This window comes from Aethina tumida, chromosome 3, assembly GCF_024364675.1.
Source record: "Aethina tumida isolate Nest 87 chromosome 3, icAetTumi1.1, whole genome shotgun sequence".
Taxonomy (NCBI): Eukaryota; Metazoa; Arthropoda; class Insecta; order Coleoptera; family Nitidulidae; genus Aethina; species Aethina tumida.
Window position 1 is genome coordinate 29353969 of NC_065437.1, and position 22097 is coordinate 29376065.

Genomic DNA, 22097 nt, shown 5'->3' on the forward strand with positions numbered 1-22097 from the left:
AGTCCAATTCTCCCCTAAAAAACACGCCGTCGAAAGCCAGACAGGGTAATTTTCATGATGAAATTTTCTGTTCAATTCAAATAGCGAATTACTCTGAAATTCGTCGCAACACACGGAGTTACACCGGGGTCCGACGCCTGTCTCAACGATTCCGGGTAGTTATCCGAGATTAGTTGTTGTAATTAGCCGGAGAAGATTGAATAACTCCTTCTGCAATCAGGTAAGCAAAATAAATACAATTATCTTAATGAACTCGTTAAGAAAAGATAACAAGATTACTTAATTATTATTGCGGAAGGTTCACGGCGGGATGGGTTTAATGAAAATTGGAAAAATTAAATTTTATTAACAGACACAAATTAAGATGTTTATTTCTGTTAAAAAAATATATAAATTTAATATTGATGGGTGTGGATTAACTAATATTTAATGCACATATTGATTAATCAAAATATATTTATTTATTACATTTCAACATTTCACTTTGTTTGTTCATATTAACAACACATTTGAAATAATACCTATTTCGTCATTTGTTGTTACCAATTTATTAATGTAATCAAATTAGCATATCAATTAAAATGATTAATATGAAAATTTTATTAGCACATGCTATTGATAGTTGTCATTAATTTTGAAACAAAGTTTGATCGTAAAACTAATGTTGATTGCATTCAAGTTGTTATTTTCATTACTGGTAACTGGATTAATTAATCATTAGCATATAGATTTAATACGGGCATTGCGGCAATAATAAAATTTATTGACCGGTATTTAGACAGTGAATTTATTTGTACGTGAAACGTTTCAATATGTTTATTCAGTACAAAATGCCTACAATTATTAAAACTGAATTAGGTAATTAGAATTACATAAATGAATATTTATATTGGCAGAAGGTAAAAATGTCAGGTTAAGTTAAATATGTTCTAGTAAATCAAAGCTAAAACTTCCAGCCAAATGAAGCGTAATGTGATGAAAGTAATCAAAGTCTCTCAATTACCATGTATGCTCCAATGTAGGAAAAAACACGAATCGACTAACATTAGAATCGAATGACGCCTTCCAAAAAAAACCCGTTATCGTGACATTAAATGAATGGGGGAGCTTCGTTTTGCGACCCCGAATTCTCACATTCACATTCCGTAATTGCGAATCAACGAGGGCAAAGATACGATCCGTCCGATGGCATATATCACGTTACTTAGGCCGTATATCTGCGGCAGTAGTGAGTACTAATCGTGTGTTGCTCCATCTCCCAACTGAAACGCGACGTTGATGTATGTTTGTTCGCATGAGTGTGAATCCAGGTTTATTGTTTACATCCATTGAGACAGTGGCAACCCTCAAACACTATCGGATCATTTGCTCTGTATAAATCATAAGGAGGAGGGCGGGTAGGCTTTCTTACTTGCTAGAAGTTGATTTGTCTTCTTGAGAAGTTTTGGCGAAGTAATGGTCTGAATATTAATTGTGTTACTGTTTTAGATACAATAGTAGTAATGATAGTAACTTTTCGCTTTATTAATTGTCCCAAGATGCCATGATTAATTGTATCACGTTATTTCTGTAAATATTGTTTTGTCATTGTGAACCGAACATCTGATTATTTATTAAAAATTCAACAGAATATTGAATTTCGATGTTTAATTAAACGAACAAGACAGTGACGGAGTGTTTTACAGGTCAGCGATCTAATACGAGTTAATGTGTTGGCTTACTCAGAGTAATTGAGTGACTTAGGCGATGGAATGAAGGCAGGAGTATGTGATCGCCCAATTGGGATGGCGAACTCCCACCGCGATCTGTCAATAAGATACGGTACATAGACGAAGTGTTTCAATCATCCTTCCGCTCCAAATTCTCTTAGGTTTTGCACCATTGCAATAAATCTTTGTTGATGATTTATGAGCAAATTTAGATAAAAATGTTGACTGAGTTGAGAGTGGATTTATAGTTCAAGAAGTGTCCAGAAAAATTAGTACTTGCCACGGTCTATAAACGTTTATAATCAAAATATTCCAATTGGTTGGGTAAACTGGTCAGGTCAACGCTAAAATGAACACCATTATTCGTATATTGCCACATACAGCACAAGCGTTGTCCGATCGCGTCCATTGATTGTAATTTATTCGCTCGTTACAACGGGCTGCCTTCATACTTGTTGTATCTGTTTTGTACTGGCCGTCGCTATCAGGTAATTACATGGATTTGACTTAATGGGAAATTTAGTGAATTTTACCTTGTTAGGTTTAGCCAAATTCAATTTAGCAACAAATGATTCCATATTGATTCGAAGACTGGCGGTTAAGTATTAGCTTGTCGATCCGATAGCAAATTCAAACACGCTGACGCCGCGTTGTGGACAGTTGGAATTAATGCGTTTCTAATCAGATTAGTGCATTTGGACAAATTCAGAATGATGGATGTGATAGGTATTGTTTACTTTCGAATTGCAACAGGCTTTCCACCTTTACCGACTGAAGGTTTTACAGACGGATTGTTTTCTCCCTCCTTCTCTAATACCGTACGATAAACCATCCAATTTTTCATTTAATCTAACAATATTTACTTTATTTGAAAATCAAACAATTAATAATTAAAAAATTACAACTAAGACAATATAGTAGACATAGTGTTTAAAATTATCTAGTGAAAGTTTTAAATTTAAAATATAATTTTTTATTACAGGGTCATGAATTTAACGTTCAGTTGCTTTTCACATCTCCCATTATTTGTTGGATATGAAAGCTTTAATCCAAAATCATGCATTAGGTGATAATTTGTCATCCTTTAGACTCCATTTTATTTACTCTACAAATTCCTACAACTCGTTAATCATAAAAAAAATGTATCATAATCTGAGGTACCAAAATAGTTTTTTTTTTTATACAATAGCTGTTTTTTATATGGAATTATTAATTATAATTTATTTTATACTAAACTAAATCTAAGTACAATAATTAAGAAACTTAGTGAATGTAATAAATTAATTCTGTGTTTTTTTTTTGTTATAATTGTTTAGTAAAAATTTGAAACAAATAGAAATGTCTCTAATGTATTTGTTTTCTAACGAATTCTATAATTTTTATTTATTTTATTTTTTTTAATTATCTATTTTTGCTATATTTATTTAATAAAAAAAGTCTTTACCATTTACACCTATCGGATGATCACCCACCCCTATCACGTAATCACCCACTCCGATAATGTGATCATTTTACCCCATCACGTGACATTCCACCCAATTACCGAAAACTTTAATTAACAATTAATAGTAATAATAAATTATCCATATTTTATGTTAATATTTATTTTTTATTGATTAAGAAATTATTTTAGTATTTATGTAAAATTTGAAAGCAACACAATTTTTTAAAAAATTTAAATATTAAAATTTTAAATTTTAAAAATATTAAAATTTTCATAATTTAAATTTAAAATTTTAAAAACTAAAATATAAATTCTTAAAATTTATTTTTTTTCGTTTAAAATTTAAATTTTTAAAATTCAATATTTTAAAATTTTAAATTTGTAGTTATGATAGAAATGTATGTTTAAAAATTTAAATTTTAAATTTTTAAAATACAAAACTTGTTTAAAATTTAAATTTTTAAAATTTGTTAAAATATAAATCTTTTTTGTTTAAAATTTCAATTTTTAAAATTTTAAATATCAATTTTTAAAATTTAAAATTTCAATTTTATTAATTTAAAATTTAAATTTTTTAAATTTTATATTTCAAAATTTTTAAAAATAAATTTTGAATTTTAAATTTTAAAACATTAAATTTTAAAAATTTGAATTTTAAGAAATTATATTTTAAATTTAAATTTAAAATATAAATTTTTATAATTTAAAATATAAATTCTTAAAATTTAATTTTTTAAAATTTAAATATATATTTAAAATATTAAGATCTAAATTTATGGTTATGACCAAAATTTATGTTTAAAAATTTTAAAATTTAAAATTTAGAAAATAAAAATATTAAAATTTTAAAAATTTTAATTTTAAAAAATTGAATATTAAATTTTAAAAATTTTAATTTCAAATTTCTAAAATTTAAAATTTTAACATTTTTTTTTTTTAAATTTAAATTTTAAAATTTCTAACCATAAATTTTGGTCATAAATATAAATTTTGGTCATAACCATAAATTAAAAGTGGTCATAAACATAAATTTCGGTCATAAAATTTAGATCTTATACACAAATTTTAAAATTTAAATTTTAAATTTTTGAATTTTAAATTTTTGAATTTTAAAATATTAAATTTTAAAAATTTAAATTTGAGATAAAAAAGTTTTAAATTTTAAAAATTTAAATTTAGATTTTAAAAATTTAAATTTTAAATTTTAAAATTTTTAAATTTAAAATTAGTAAAATGATGGAAAAACTAAATAGCTTAGTCAGAAATAGCATAAAAGAGCTTTCAAATATCATATACGATTTAATATAATATATCTAATATAACAGGAGTGGCCAACCTTCTTGATAATCCGAGCCATTTTTCAAAATTTTAAATTTTTCGCGAGCTGCAATTAAATACGTATTTAAAAGGTGTGCAAAAAGGGTAATAAAAAATTTTTTACAGAAATTATATTTATTGAAAACATAAGTAAATGTACAAAATGTCTGTTTTGATAATTCTGGAATGAAAAGGGAACTCGAGTACATTTATCGAAAGTAACAAATAATCCTTCAAAGAGCCGCAGTTTAGCCACCTCTGTAATATAATTTAAAAAAAAAATTCTTTACTGTAGTGATAAATGGTGCAAATATCCTTTAAACAAAAACAAAAAAAATATTTCATCCAGAAATTACACTTTCAGTTTACTTTAGAAAGTATAATTTTAAGGAAAAACCTAACATTGACCTAATTCAACTCGTATTATTGGATTAAACAAACGACATGAATGATGAAATTGTTTGCCATCTTTATGAAGTAGGAATGAAAATTGTCATACACAAGTAGGTAGGAATCCCCGCGAATTTCGACGGTGGCGCATTGTCAGGACGGCAGAAATTCCTGGAGGTATTGTCACTGAATAAAAATTTGAGCCGACCCGCGAGACCAGGGGTTTATAAAATTTTCTGCACTAAATAAATATAAATGTCAAATGCAACCTGCATTGCTGATGTAACCGCAGGTTCTAGCACCAGATTTATTATCACGTTAGTTCCAAATGTGTAGGGGAATTTTTCATTATTTCCGCGGTGTTTATTTTATTTGCATACATGTGTTGCAATTGTGTTTATGCATTGCCATACTTAATCACCGTGTTTGTCAACATATGAATTAAAATATGATGGAACGGTATGAAATTATTTAGAACTGAAATATGGCACCATTTACATTAGCGTTGGGTCACATTGTTTCCATGAAGATTTTTTTTAAACAACTTGTTTGCAATTTGAGATTTGCAATTCGCGTGACTTTAAAGCATTGTTATTAACCGCAGAGAAATATTCTGTACCCACTGTTGGGTAATATTAATAATTAAAATTCGTTCAGATAATTTATAACTTAACACCACAATATCTGTCCTTTGTTCAAAGTTTTCATTATAGAACCTTCGTCAATACAAGCATTGGCGTCAGCTGGTAATAAATTACCGTATCTGGGACAATGCTATATTTACTCGGGGATTTCCATGCCGTATTATGTACACTGATGAGATGTTTGATTATTCCCAGGAGCAGGACTCAAAGAATATATCTAATTTAAATCTCAACAATTTAAGTTCTTAAATTGAAAACTGAAACGTTATTATACAAATAAAATGTTTCCTATATATTATATATAATATATAAAATTCTGATACTATTTTATTATACAATTATTACTGTTATTAGTTTAATTATTAAAATAATTAAATTTATGGTACTATATGGAATATCTAACAAACATTAATAACTGCACGTAATACTGGTGAATAATTTAGACAAAAATTATATTCGCAATAATTTGAAATTTATATTTGATATGCGCATTAGATTTAGTTCTTTTAAAGATACTTCTATAAAATAAATAAAAAATAAAACAGGTATTGCATAAAAAAGAATATATCGTATTCTGATAACTCAATGAAAAACTGACTAATTTTATAAAAAATTTATTGGACATTCTGGATTAGCATTAACAATTCTTTTTAATTATTTGCGTTAGATTTTATAGCCAACAAATATTAAAAATAATAAAAGTCAATAATTTATATTTGATGTATTAGGAATGTGTAATGTGAATAAAATGGTATGACAATTTATTTTCTATTTTATGATTTAGGTTAAAGTTTTCATACTGAAAGAAATAACTGTTGATTATAAAGTAATTGTTTTGCTGAAAAATTTTGCAAAGGGAGTTATTTTGATGAAAGTTATGTTATTTTAAAGTTCAACTTTAAAATTGTAAATTATGTTATCCAATATTTTATAAACATTAAATAATGAATATTATTATTTATATAATTTTTAATTTAAATACAGAAACCAATAACGACTAGAATAGTTTATTTTCAGTGGATTGTACATTTATAGTATGTAAAAAAGGAAAAGAGGATATTAATAAAATTAAAAAATATTCAGTAAATTATGTTAACCTGCTGTAACATAAATACACTGTGGATCTTTTTAGGTACTTGAAATAATTTAAAAAATCAGAATACAATTTCATTGTATAATAATAAACGTATCATCAAAATAAATTTTAATAAACAATTTAATCTCTGAGTTTTCGAGTGTTCATTGTATTACAGTCTGGTGAACGCGGTGACCACTGTTTCATCACAACACCAAATTTGTAAATTTTTTACTATATTGTCGTCTACAAAAATGAAGTCTGATCCCAATTTTAGTGCAAATAATAATATGTTGAATAATTATGATAATGTCGAACATTTACAGTTTTTCAGTTTTATATGAGAAATCTAAAGCCCCTCCTTAACAGAGGGTGTCGAAAACGTAGAGAATGTGCAATTTCGTTTAACAGAAATAATCAGAACACAGTAGCTCATTGTGGACCACCACCATGTCGTATATTTATATTACCAGTTTGATGATAATGATTCAAAGCTCAACTTATTATACTTTGTGAGTCACTATACATACTGGTTACTTGTTGTTGTCTTGGCGGATGTTCAGAAGGAAGATAAATTAAAGAACGAACCGAACAAAATGGAAATGAAAATTGTAAAAGAAAGGAATGTAGTATATTTTTATTTCTATTAATTTATATTATTGGCAAAAAATAGAGACAACTTTAAAACTATATATATTGCTAACGCTGTGTATATACAAATGTACTATAGCTGCTGTCAAAAATAGTATTTTTACTAAATGTCTCTATAAAATCGACAATAATTTTTAGTTTTACAGTATACATCTAAGTAGCTGAGTTAATAAATGCCTTGCGAAAAGAAATTATGTTGTCAATAAAATCCCGGATTGTATTCAATCCGTTGAGAGAAAAATCTATATCGCTCGACGATTGAGTCTAAATAAATCGATTGTAACACGTGTTTTACAACAATTTTTAAGATTTAATAATGTGGAAGGAAAAAATAAAACTGGCCAAAACCAATAGACTTCACGATAAACAAATTTTATCCTTATTCCAGCAAAATAAAAACTCTACAGGAGATACAACTTGAAATTAATGTTTCTCCAAGAACCATAAGAGATATATTACTATAGAGGGGTCTTCATACGAGAAGGTTAGTCAAAAAACCACTACTATTAGAAAAAGACAGGTGAGCCAGACTTAAATTCCGTTCACACTGGACTGGATGATTGGAAACGAATGATTTGGAGTGACAAATCCAAGGTTAGCTGGTTAGTTGTGATGGTATTTTACATGAAGGCGACCTATTTATGAAAGATTTAACCCAAAGTATAGCATATCCACTGTTAAACGTGTTAGTTTGGAGCATTTTATGTATATAGAAATATTGAGAAACATGATACCGTATTGTGATGAAAATATGACACTAACATATTATTTTCAAAAATTAATGTTATGAAAGGCCATCTTAATCTCTCGATCTAAACCCCATTGAAAATAAGTCACAAGATTTATTTACGGTTCTGCAGGAGGCCTGGCAAAACATGAATTCAATGATTATTGACCATTTGTTGATTTCCTTCAAGAGAGGTGTCTGGAAGTTAATTGTAAACACTTTATTTTTTTATTAATTGACTATGTAATTGTTAAATTTATAAAGGTAAGTTAATCTTTAATATATATTTTTTTAACATAATAATCGGCACAAAAATTATTTGAAAGAGTTGCTCTACATTCTGTCAATACTGTATAAAAAGTAAAATACTGAACGAAAAGCTACAAATATTCAAACATAGTCAAAGTAAAAATATTTTAACAACAGAATATTTTTAAATTTATTTAATTCAGGAAATTTAAATTATCCACTTCAAAAGACGTGCAGTATATTTACATAACTCAATTTTTGTTGAAATAAAATATATACATACATATAGCAAACAATATAATAAATAATTTGATCTTTATTGTCTGGAAAACTAATAATATTGATACTGCTTTCACTATCACGTACTTTTTCGATCCACTCATCCATAGCAGTCAATCTCGGAATAAAAAAAGGATAAAACATTAATTTAATCAGACTGAAAATGACAAATACAAATCCAAGTTGCCACCATCAATATCGGACGTCACCGGCCAATATATCTTACAATGAGGATTAGGACAAATATTTGCTCATCACGTTGAGAGAAATTCTCATATGTCATTTATCCAACCAGTAAACCATTAATTTATAAAATATATGCGCATTTTAAATAAATATAACAAATAAATAAACCATTATTTATTTAATTATTAAAATATAATTTATTTAATTATTATGTTCATGTAATAATGGGACTAAATATAAAATATATTAAATATAAAATAATTAATATTTTATTAAACGTTATATTAACTCCATAATTACTTGCATGTGACCTAAACCACTTCACTAAAATCAAACATATTAAATAAAACGCAGTAAATGAAATAATAAAATGCAAAACTTTCAATTAATTGAGTGGAAAATTTATAGGACGGATTCGTCGAGGGGGAACTAAAATACGATTAGAACATATTTCCGTAAAGAATTATAATAAAAATTGGCTCCTGACGTTCATGAATATTATCTAATAACCAACAGATAATTTGGACATCACAAATTCAAATTGATCTAACTGGAGTTGACGCCTTATAATGTATGTAATACGCCTCTAGCCAGTTCATCACTTCCGTTACTGAGGAGAGCGGTAATCAAATAATCTAAGGGCAGAGAAAATTCTGGAGGGCTCCGATCCTGACAATATCCTCCTGTCCAATTCCAGCCTCTTAGTTTTATGTATGCCATCAACGTGGAAATTCAATTTGTAAGTGTATAAATATTTCGACAATGCGACACTAATTTAATTTTTAACATTTTTTATAATATGTTTTAAAACATATGAAATAAAACATTTTGTTGTACTAATGTTGGGTATTCCCCAATGAAAATGTACCCATAAATTTACTTCCTAAATGTTGCATAAACTGAAAAGCAAGTCTTTTGAAAGGAAAGTTACAACTTTAGTCGGACAATTGAGTGGGTAAATGAACAAAGGATTTTACGTGCGAGGACAATTAAAGCATCCTGAAACAATGACCGTGCAAATAGATTTAGAAGTTTATATGACAAATTGCAACGAGTTCCATACCGGCATGAAAATTTTAGTGGTGACGAATTAGTGACAGATGGCGGGCAGGAAAATTTACACGTAAATGTTAAGCCAAAGGATCACGCTCGGCTATTGTGTAAATTGCTCTGAATATAGAACATCACGTACTTTGGTCTTCGTTACCGACAATGAGTGGAGTCTGCAAATTTCGACTATAATTTAAACAAAATTAGAATTACTCGAAGAACACGCCGGATAAACTAGTTTAACTAACTTTCGAGACGAAAAAATTGCGAGGTTTAATTAAAACGGTTGCCTTGTAAATTATTAACTTGAGTTTATTTAAATTAATTCATTGTTATTATAAACAAAACACTTTATTGGATTAATTTATTTGCTTACATACAACACTCTATTTAAGAGTAATTAATAATCCAGAATATCTCTGGTGAAACAGAAGTTTCATTAAGTCTGCAGTTTAGTGTAGATTAGCAAATATACATCATCGACAATGAATCATACTCTGATTGTAATCTTAGTTTGATTTATCGTTTTGGAAATTTACAGGGATAATATCCTTCCAACCTTGCTGGCAAACGTTTCAATAAAATTTTAAAATTCATAAAAATTGTTTTATTATGGAAAATCAAAATTATAAGGCCCATATATTATATTTTATAACAAGTGTTTAGTACTTTGACCTTTTGATTATTTCATCCATAACTTTTTGATGATTGATTGTTTAAAACGTAAAATGGAAAATTAACAACTCAATAAAATATAAACTCGATGGAATGTATAGTTTTTTTATAAAATTGCAAATATTTATTATTTGGAAATTTTATTATTCATTGTAATACAGGGATAATACCAATCATACCCAATTAAAAAAATTCTATTACTATTTTATTTTTTTGTTTTTAATTAAATCATTCGTTAATATTTGACGGAACCAAATATAATTTAGTTTAGAAATATTTTGTTATTATGTATTTTACACCATTAAATATGAATCCGTAACGTCAAAAAAGTTCGTATCAACTAGCATCAGAAATTCCTGTTAAAATAACTGTTTCATATTTATTAATTCAATGGAACATCAATATTATTCAATTTTAATTGATACTCTGATATTTCTTCTATGCAAATTTAATTACACTGAAACTCATTTATAATAGACGGACATTGTAAAAGTTATAAAGTACTTTTTAAACTTGCGACAGAAATGTGAAGAATTATGGATTAAGCTCAGAGAAAGATTAAAATATTTGTTGAAGTAAATAAAAAAAACAGTTCATAATAAAATTTTAATTAACCTATAATAGACACAGAATGAAAAAGTAATCAATTACTATTTGAACTTGCGACAGAAAAATTACACATTAAACTCAGGACAAACCGATCAAATATTTTATGGATATTATGACAAAATATAATTTTCGTCTTGTTAATAATAAATTTTATTGGACAATAAAAGTTTGTTAAAAACTTAATTTCAGTAGCAGCATTATATAAGTGAACCACTAAAGCACTAAACTAATTAAGAAAACTTTAATTAAATCTTACTTTATTGTTAATAGTAAAACCAATGCAGTAGGTACTAAGATAATATTACCCCATAGGCGACACATAGTATCCAAGATCACGTTTCATTAAAGGATGTCAAAAACTGCAAGTTTAAGGAAGCTTTTAAAAATAATGTCTTTATAGGATAATAATAACAACATATATTAAAGATAAGGGTGATAAAAGTTACATTGTCTTATCTAACTTTGAACGTTAAATGTAACAGAGTAAATCTTTTTGTAGATGTGTTTTATCTGAACTTTCAAAACTAATATAATTTTTATTAGTCTTATTTTATCTATAGAAAAACAAACCGTGTTATTATTATAGAATATTATCGAATATACATTCGTACCTAGTTCCCCACAAATATGTATGTTACGTTAAAATATTCGCAAATTAATTAAATTCCGTTAAAACCATAGTAACTAATTGTAAGAGCTGAATTAATTGTACTTGTAATATAATTTTCAAATAACGCTTCGAGTGCATAAATATACCCAAATTAAACCTTATTAAGTTCACCACCAACTCCAGTAACCTATTCATTTGCCATATACTTCGTTATTTATTTGGTTGCGGCATTCTCGAGATTGCCAGCAAATACTTACATAAATTTTAAAACTATGTACAATTAATTACGATTTTATTACATAAAAGATTTATGATTAGGATAAATTTAACTTTAAATATAATACACAAATGTATGTATGGGTAAAGATTGTTTCAGAAGTGTTCCTGAAAAAAAAAACATATTTGCTTATAGATTCCTATGTTATAATATCAAAATAAAGAGCTTCTTTCAGGGGTATGTTCATTTCTTTTGAATTTATAAAGTTGTAATTATGTGAAAAAATGTAATAATTTGTAAAACTTACAATAATTATAATTAATTACAATTTTATTATTATGAGAGAATTATGTTTAAATGTACTTAAGTCTAATTTACTACTGTTATTTTATAATGTATTTTAAAACTACTTTAATATAAATATAGCAAACGTTAATTTTGAATGATATTTTTATTGATTAAATCTATGTTTTTTAATGTAACATTAACAATTTCTATAATATCCTTTTTGTTTTTTAATTTTAGCTTATCTCTGTGGCATGGACACCACCAATTTTAGGATATACCGCAACTCCATATTCTTTCAAGTATCTTGAATTGACGTGAAGAATTCATTTAAGTTAAGTAAAATTTTTATGTTGAATATGATTATAAACGTGTTTGTACCAATTGTTTTCTATAAGGTTGATGTTTGGATATCGGGAAGAGCAAGAGAAAACCTAGATTTTTGATCTTTTAACCAATTCGTCACATTTATGTAGTTTGGAATCGTATATCATATTGAAGGATATTTATTAAGGGCATCATTCCTTCAATATAAGCAACGTTTAGCATGGATTAGTCTATACGTTCTACGTGCATTTCATAAGCATTGAAGTTGCTAATGGATTTAATTTCTCGGAGAGGAAGACTATGAAGTAAAAAGATGTTATAATTTTATCCAATGAAAAATAAAAAGTATGCAATTTTTTAAAGAATAAAATTAAATTAATCATGATAGAAAAAACAATAAACTATAATCCATTATATATTTATTTAAATTTACTGTAGGTAGCCTAATATCCCCCAGGATGGATCCACCTTGTCGTGGTCCTGGAGCTCAGTACCACTAGATAAACCAGTGGCAGTGGGAAGTTAACTCCAACCCCGCAATTCCAATCATCCCCAAAAAGGTCTCGGATCTTTCTCAGATGGGTCTTGCTCCGAACCCAGTTGACACGGGGCTGACATCTTTACCTGCCTTACGTCTTTTGGTTCAGCAAACCCGTATGTACCCTGCATATACGTCCTGTGTCACCTATATATGAGTTGCCATATAAATGAGACATTTGGCAATGATCTTCGGATCGGTGCCCGGCGAGAGGTTTTTAGTTGGTGTGAATCCGAGACTGCCTCCGAATTCCAACAGGAGTGCGTCTTTTATAAGATTTTCCCCTCTTTGTCCCTAATACTTATCTTATACTTATCTAGACTTATCCAATATACGTATATCAAAATAAAGAAAAATTTCCAGCGGTACTTTTGTTCATAAAATTTTTTTCTACAGATATAATTTTCCCTATGTTCACTTATTTTGTGTTATAGAATTTATAGTACGTAACTATTTTGTTAAGATTTAAAACAACTTAGTTTCTTTCAAAATATTTGAATTATTGAGTTTTTTGGTAGTGTGAGATTAGTACTCCCCTGAGGAAAATAACTCCACGAGTACTTTAGCTGATTAGATGAATTTTATGAGGGTTGTCGTAGTATGATTATTTTTCAAAAGAGTACTCATCCCTAATGTTGGAGAATTAGCATCCAGATGATCGATTTCAAGTTTCAAGTTTAACCACATATGTGGGGATTCAATTAAGTTCAGTAAATAATTAATTTTAAGACGCAGGTATTACCCATTAAGAGTATACATGTAAAATAAACTACTTATTTAAAGCATATACAGATTGCAAATTATTAATTACCAAAATGCAACTAAAATGATATATGGATTATGTTTAAAATATTTAAGTAGAACAGCTTTAGAGTGAAAAATAAATTAATCGCAAAAAGTTAAGCATATTGCCTTATTTTAGATCTAAATGATTATTTATTAAAAATTAAAATTGTATTGGTAGAATTGTATTAAAAGAAATAAATATCAATAAGGAATTAAACCAAAGCCCATTCAATGTTTATTTTACAAAATGAATAAGAAATTTTGTTCTCACAATAAAAAGTAATTCCTCCTCCTATTACAGTTTATACCCTACGTTGTATACTTCTTATCAGGTCATCCAGATGATTTTGATCCAATTCTATAATTCTGGAAGAAGTGTCTTAATTCTCTGATAGTATGAGCACGGGGCTGGTAGGCTACGAGGGTAGGCAAGAGATATAGTCGCCTTATGGGTCTCCTGCATCATTTCACTGATTTAAAACTGTCCTTGCGCTTATATGATGTCCAGTAGTCAGGATCAGGTCTTGTCTGAGAAATGAGCAGTTTCTTATAACGTCTGCTTGTGTTCCTCTGTTTAATAATCTTCCTTTCTGGGTCTTAAATGCATTAAATGCAGTGACCACATCAACTTTTTTGAGCCACCCATTCCTACAACACGATGTCGGTCAGCTTCTAATAAATGATATTTTAAGAAAAGGCTGTAGAAATTGGTTGTTAATTATTGAACAGAGTTAAAATCAAACTAAATATGTAAATATCGATTAAAAACCCTGATTTTTCGACAAAGTTTTTTTTTGTCTAAGGTTTTATTATTTTCATTTTTACGTTTTTATTCACAGATAATCAACGTATATAGGGCATTTAAAAATGTATGGTTAAATTTATATTTAGGCCAAAATAATATGCTTAACTCTTTTCGATCAGTTTAATAAGTTTAAATTTTACTTATAAAGAAATATGGTAATACACAAACAATATTAAAATTTTAACCATCTGCCATCTAGGTATTTTTATTGGAACTCAAGCCAGTAAAATGCATAGAATTGTAAAAGTCTTCTTTGTTTAAACACAGGAAACTGTTTAAGCTAATTTTCCCCAAATATCATCAATTGAAATATCACTAATTATGGGCGAAAACTGTTTAAGGAAATACTGAAATTATCCTGCGCATGAACAAGTATTATTTTCCGCTGTAAGATGGCACTGAATTCAGTGTATTGTAACCTGCTATTTTATCCTGCAGGACCCAATGCAGTTAGCATAGTTGCCGAGAGAGGCCGACGAGAATATCAACAAATTTGTACCTGATGCATGTATATCACAAGAACGATATTTACTTCAAATTTTGCATTTTAAATGTCAAATCCAACATAGTGACATTGGAAAAATTTTGTAATTATGAATAATAAATATGTCTATTTGATACTGACAGTTAGAAATTATTCTAACCATAGAACATGTTGATGATATATAAACCATTGTTGATATGTTATAAATTATTAAATGAAATAAATCACATTTTAACTAAAACAATTCTCGTAACACCTGGAATTCCAATTAATACGAATGCAATTGCAATTGCAATTGTATTTTATATTTGAACCGTCGAAAAAAAGATTAATCTTTTGAAATTAATTTCATCCTAGGTTTTAGTTGTTGAAACTAGTTATTCCTTTGGATAACAGCATTAGGATTTTATAATATTTAATAAAATGAAAAATATTGAAAACTTAAATTCATTCTAACCATTTCACTAAGATCCTTTGTATTATTTTTGTAAAAATTTCTGCTATATATAGGACAGAAACAGTAAGTCCTTCACATTAATGTCAAAAATAGTTAAACTTTTTGTCTCGTTATAATCGAAAACTAAATTTAATTGTTGTTAAATAAATAAGTTAAATCCTTTTTGAGTACAAAGTTAAGCCAGCCTGCAATAAGCGAATTGAAACAATCTTATTAGTTTTTTTTTAAATAAAATGATATTAGATGTTTCCTTTACATCTCAGGTTCCCATTGATCTAAAATTCCTGTTTCAACGTAATCTCTTTGTATCCTAAATAAACCGACTAAATAACGTCAAATTAAATCAAGTCTTGTTGCGAATCGAAAGCTCCCGAAGGTATAATTATTAGTTTCCCATCCATTGAAACGCAAAGCGAAACACATCAAATATTCGTAATTGTGTAACGAGACAGATATATTTTTTGCTGTCGTCTAAAGCAAAGTGAATGATAAAAGAGGCCGAAGAATTACATCGGCCATTCTCGTTTTTTCCTAATCTCACCTATGTCGCAGTGCTGTATTATTAATAAGGAGGAATTATTCGCTTCACTGACTCCATCTACTCTTTGATAAAATGCTCCAAGTACTTAGGTTTTGCTTTCATCTTTATGACTTTTTATTAAATCTGTCTAGCAATTAATTGTTGATTTAATATATTAAGATGAAGTAGTAAACTTTTGAGAAAACAACCTTAAAGAAATTTAAATAAAAATACATTTTCTTACATTTTTTATTTAAAAAAAGTATATGATATTAAAAGAGAGGTTTTACTTGCCACTAAATGCATGCGCAGCGGTGAATTAACGTAAATTAGAAAAAGGTCAATGTTTACGCTTAAACTGTGTAATTAATCATTAAATCCACCCCCAAGAATTCACTTCGTAATCTTGAGGTTGGCGTAATCTCTGATCACGTGTCATCCTTCTCTTACCACCACTTGGTTCGTAGTTACCTTGGCGTAATTTCGAAACTTAATTCGGTGGATCAAGTCCCTTAAGTCTAATCAGTACAAATGACTGGTCAAATTAAGACTAAACCACACTAAGCTACCCAAGTCATTCAACGTCATTGCTTACATTCGCTATCTCAATAAATTACCTAGCGCCGAGTTCGTACTGATTTTTTTCGGGCTTTAAACTGTAAACTTTGATAATCCTTAATTTATGGGCGAAGCCGAAGTTTTTTTATTAACCTTTGCCTTAACTAATACTTTTATAATTCCTGTATCAAATTTTAACATTTTCGTCATTAACCTACTTTAAAATAATTCATTCCGAAGTAGCTACTTTTCACATTTTTTTTTGTTCTTTTTGGTGTGGCATTTCAAGATTTCGTTTTATAAAACCGAATAGATCAGAAATAAAATAAGCTAAACGCCATATCCCCACATCAAAAACATTATTCCACTTTGCACGGGGAATTATACGCGGCAGCATTCGGTTAGATTCGTTATTTAAGGAACATAAAAACGAACGGAGGCAATAAAAGAAGCCACGAATACTTTAATACTTTCGAGATGCCAATCATCCACAAAATATTTGTAAAGTCTAAAAAGAATGTATGAAGATATTACCCAATTTTAAATTCAGCAGATGGGAAATGTTCGCGCTCGCAAGTTTATTCTTAGTTCAGAGGGGGTGGGGGTGGGGCAGCCCACGAACGTAATATTGAATTCGAAATTCTTTTTAATAAAAAAATCAAGCACCTACATTTATAAGTTGGAAGGAAACATTTGTGAAAGGGGATTAAGGTAGACAGATCTCGCCATCACAACCCCTAGGTCGTAGTGCCAAGTCGTTAGAAACAGAGAAGTAACCTAGCCGGTGATCAATAGTCTGCTCTTCCTGAAAAATCACGCGTCTTAAAACTATTATTTTCTATACTCTTGCAGCACCTTTAACACTTTTATCCATTAGTTACTTGACTTTCACCCTTTAATGTCTTTTAAAACCGGTTATCCAGACACAGATTCATCGATCATGTTTTGATGTTCAACGATAATTCACTTAGTCACTATTCAATTGTCGCATGTTTACTTCTTGTATTTTTTATGACATTTTAATCGATTCTGATGAAATTTCCTCTGAGAGGAACAAATGTCTTCGTTCAGCGAAATTTCGCATTTTTAAATTAAGTATCATTTTAAATAATAAATAAACAAGTCATTTTAATGTATTACGTTGCTTTGAACGAACATTAAATTACAAACAAAAATCATTTCCTCTCGAAATAAATCAAGCGAAAAATAAATGTTGTTTTTCAAATACACCTTTACTTTAATATTAATGTGTACTTTGTGATAATTTAGTCAATTTGGTTGTTAGTAAATATACACAGCCAAAGTGTCAGGAAACACCCAGAAAAATCGAATTAAATTTAATTAAAAAATAATTATTAATTAATAAAAAATTACAAATTATAAAATAACATAACTAAACATAAGAAACACATTATGTAACAAATTTTAATGAAAATATAATATTTATTTAATATTTATCGTATTTTTGGGTTTCCGTTAAACGGCATAATTTAGAATACCTTGTGTTATTGACTGCATGTTCATCAAATTTAAAAAACAAAAATTAAGAGCAATTGGGATGATAGATGGATCATCACAACGTGAAGTGGCTTGTCAAATGGACACATCTGTGAGTGTTAACACATTAATTGATGATTGAAGCCGTATTCTCTTTTCTGATGAATCAAGATTTTGGTACCACCCAGATTCTGGAAGGATACAAATCTGGAGAGAACATGAAAACCAAACACACACCAAAACATGCTCGTGAGGTGGTGAATTTTGGAAGAGATTCATTGATATTTTGGGGAGGAACTAATACTGACGGAAGAACCGTTACCCATAGTGTATCCTATTTTCCAGCAGGAAAACGCTAGGCCACATACTGCGAGGATTACACGAGCTGTATTCAAAGAGATTGAATGAAATAAGCGTTTTACCTGGATTAGCAAACTCCCCAGAACCTAATCTAATAGAAAACGTATGGAATACTATGAAAAGAAGACTGTTGAATCGCCAAAACCATTATGAACATCAGAAGCAGATAATTTGTGTTGGTGTAGGGCGGTTGTAAACAACCGAGGAGGTCCGTCCGGATGTTAGTTTTATTAAAAAGAATAAATATGACATAATTATTATAAATAACATAATAATAAATCATTTTACAACATATATTTTTTTTTTATTTTTTTTTACGTTTTTATTAATTCATTATATTTTCCCATTTTTTTTTGAATTTATTACAATAATTTAAACATATTTAGATGTTCCCTAGACACTTCGACTGTGTTTATGATTTACATAAAATAAGTTTACACAGAATACCACCTTAAAAGTTATGAAAAATATTTATGACAATTTTGTCATATATCAGTACATTTTTTTGACTTGAATACAAAAGTAAACTCATATTTAAAGGATATGTGTATTAAAAAAAGTAAGTAACACTGACGACTTCATTGACTTTTCGTTGTTTTACATTTTACTTAATTAAATGTAATGTTCTCGTGGAATATTTAATATATTATTAATATTATTATTATATTAGTTATTTTAATGCCAAAAAGTTATTTGTGTTTGACGAAAGGAGTTTTACTATCATTTTTAAAAAAGTTGCGATTAAACCATTCCAGAATAGCTTTGTTTACATTTTCATACATAGGTTTTCTCACACGAAGCCTAATAGCGAAATATAAGCATTACCATTAATTGGCCCACGTTGAAAAAAATTGTAGCTTGAATCTCTGGAAAAGTATTATGACGAAGTTCATCTCAGATTCCAACAGTCCAATTATTCTATGCCCCTGATCTGGAGTTAATTTACATATAATTTTCCTAGCAACTTTCGACAAATATTGCTCTATTGCAATCAGTTATAAACTAAATGCATATTGTATTGTCTTCTTTCAAAAATGTATATAGTTTCTTCATCTTTTTGTACAGAGTTCCAAAAAAATTCAATCAAGTACAATTAAAAATGATCCATTTTAATTTACAATATAATAACCAAATTTTTTTTATGGTATATGACAATTAATTCATATATAACTTACTATTACTATTATTACTACTTTATTGTTTTGTAAGTTTTTTAGTAAACGTTTTATAGATACAGATAAAAAATAATTTATGTGAAAATGTAACTTTTTATCATCAACCAGGATTATACGAATGTTCACACTAACATATATTCTTTTAAGGGATATATGTCAAAAACCCAATTCAAAGTTTTTAGATTAAATTTATCTAACACATAAGTTTCATCGCTCATTAATCTTAGGAATTTATCCTCCACCAGGTATAATAAAACTTGACAAAATTGCTCATTACTCAACAAATCTAATCAATTTTTACTATTAATAAAATGAATACCGCTAAAACTGGAGGAGAACTTTTAGAACCTATTATTTATTTACTACTCCATAAATATAATCCCATTATAGTTAACTTCCTGTTTTAGTAATGCGGTTTTTTTCTAAAGTCGTAGCATCACTGATATAAATTGAACATACCATAAATGTAAGTGACTATAAAAGGGGGCAATGGTAATCCGAAGAATTTCCGGATATTGTTATGATCTTCTTGAGTACTTTTACCTTAAAGACATTCGGAATCCTATCCCAAATTATATGGTTACGTCTGGTTCAAAGTACAAAGTAGTTTTAATGTAACGCAAAGTGTAGACATTAGTTAGAGTTATTCTTTGTGTGATAGTTATCATTTTTTTTCTTTTTAACTAGAGTAATCGTATGACGTTTATTAATTTTGTTGCCTGTGTTTTAGGATTTAAACCAACAAAATCCACATATTTGCTGAACCGCTGCCATTAATCTTCGACGATGAGCAAACCAAATATCCAATTGTATTAAATTCCGCGGGTGTATTGTAACAGCCATAACAATTCTCTAATTAAATGCATAATTCGGTAAGTGAAAGACGGAATTTTATGGGAACGGGACAGGTAAGAAGGTCCCACAGCACACACTTATACATATAATTTGGAGACTCCTCCAGGGAAATTAAAACAAAGTGTTTGTCTTTACTTTGACTCCATCTTATACGCTCCTGTTGTTTGCCCAGCACCGCCGAATCACTATTTACTATACCGACTAGTGCCACACACAACTTGTTCGCACTTCCACTGTATACTTTGCAATTTACCACCGTCATATTATTGTTCTTACAGAATTCCGTGTTTAATTTGGTTTTGTATGTTCCAAGTCGACGAATTAAAACACACACCAGCGAAAGGATGATGTTTGCACGTTAAATTTGGGTAAATATTGCCGAAACACGAAATTGACGAAATTCCTTACAACATATACGTTTTTAGTTATTGTTTAAGTTTCCAAATAGGCTCTACAAAGTACACACATAGTGTAATTAATACAAAACATTCCCACAAACAGAATTAGAATGATCATTGTTTTAATATGTTTTAAGTACATACAACATTTGTAATTATCTAGTTACTGGATTCTAGAACACTATTAATTTATTTTAATTATTCAAACTACTGAAGCTTATTTAGTACCTATACTATATTATGTTAATAAAACAGAAGGATATACGGGAATATATATACTCATATAAGTTAGGTTTATAACTAAAATTAAATTTAATTACTTTGAAAATAAGACTTTTTAATATTATTTGCAATATATAATATACTTTCAAAGTTAATAAACAAATATCTATTTGTTAACAAAATTTATAAAATATCAATTAAGAAAGTGTTAAGTTAAATACTCTTTATATCTTTTCATTAAACTGCCTAGCAATATTAATTAAATTTTAACAGACGTACATTTGATATAATTTTATAATGTATTTCACATTAAAACGAGGTTTTAGCGAATGCCATTTTGTGAACTTTTCGTAATTTAAGAGGAATTGCGAAGGAAAATCGGTCCAAATTATACTTGAAAGCCTAGATATAAAATTGCTGTAAAACTCAAATAACACTTTGTAAATAAAATCGACAATCTAGGTAGATTAAAATTATAAAATAACATACTTTTTAATGATTAAATAAAATATTAATTTCCTTTAATGTGTACCAACCAATGAACATGTGGAAGAGACAAAGTACAAATAATTAGTAAATTAATTAAAATTAATTAAAGTTATTATTTGAACTTAAAGTTGCAAAGTAATAAATCATAACTAAAAGTTATTTATTTATTTAAGAATCACACTTAACTCTAAAGGTCTTTTTCTAAGTTATATATGGTATAATTTCTTGACAACTAATGCTCATTAACAAGTATAGTTAATTTTTTTTCATATTAATAGTCTTGAAATATTGCATCAGGTTCTGTCCTGACAATTTGTTTAATAGAATTTCTTATTGGGTATGTTGCTGGTGATATTTTTTCTGGAAACTCTTCTCATTCAATCAGAATATAATTTACTATTAAACAACTTTGGTAAATCTCACATACTGGTTGCTTCTCAACACTCACAGATATCTTTGTGTGATCCTTATGCCCAATTCTAAGAAATGTTACATAATAAAAGAAAGAG

At 28.2% G+C, this 22097-nt stretch overlaps 1 protein-coding gene across 1 annotated transcript in view; it reads left to right on the forward strand.

Annotated features, from left to right (window-relative positions):
- LOC109605622 (protein YIPF5) overlaps window positions 1-22097 on the forward strand; it is a 459086-nt gene that overhangs the window by 213031 nt on the left and 223958 nt on the right. The gene's annotated exons all lie outside the window — the stretch shown is intronic.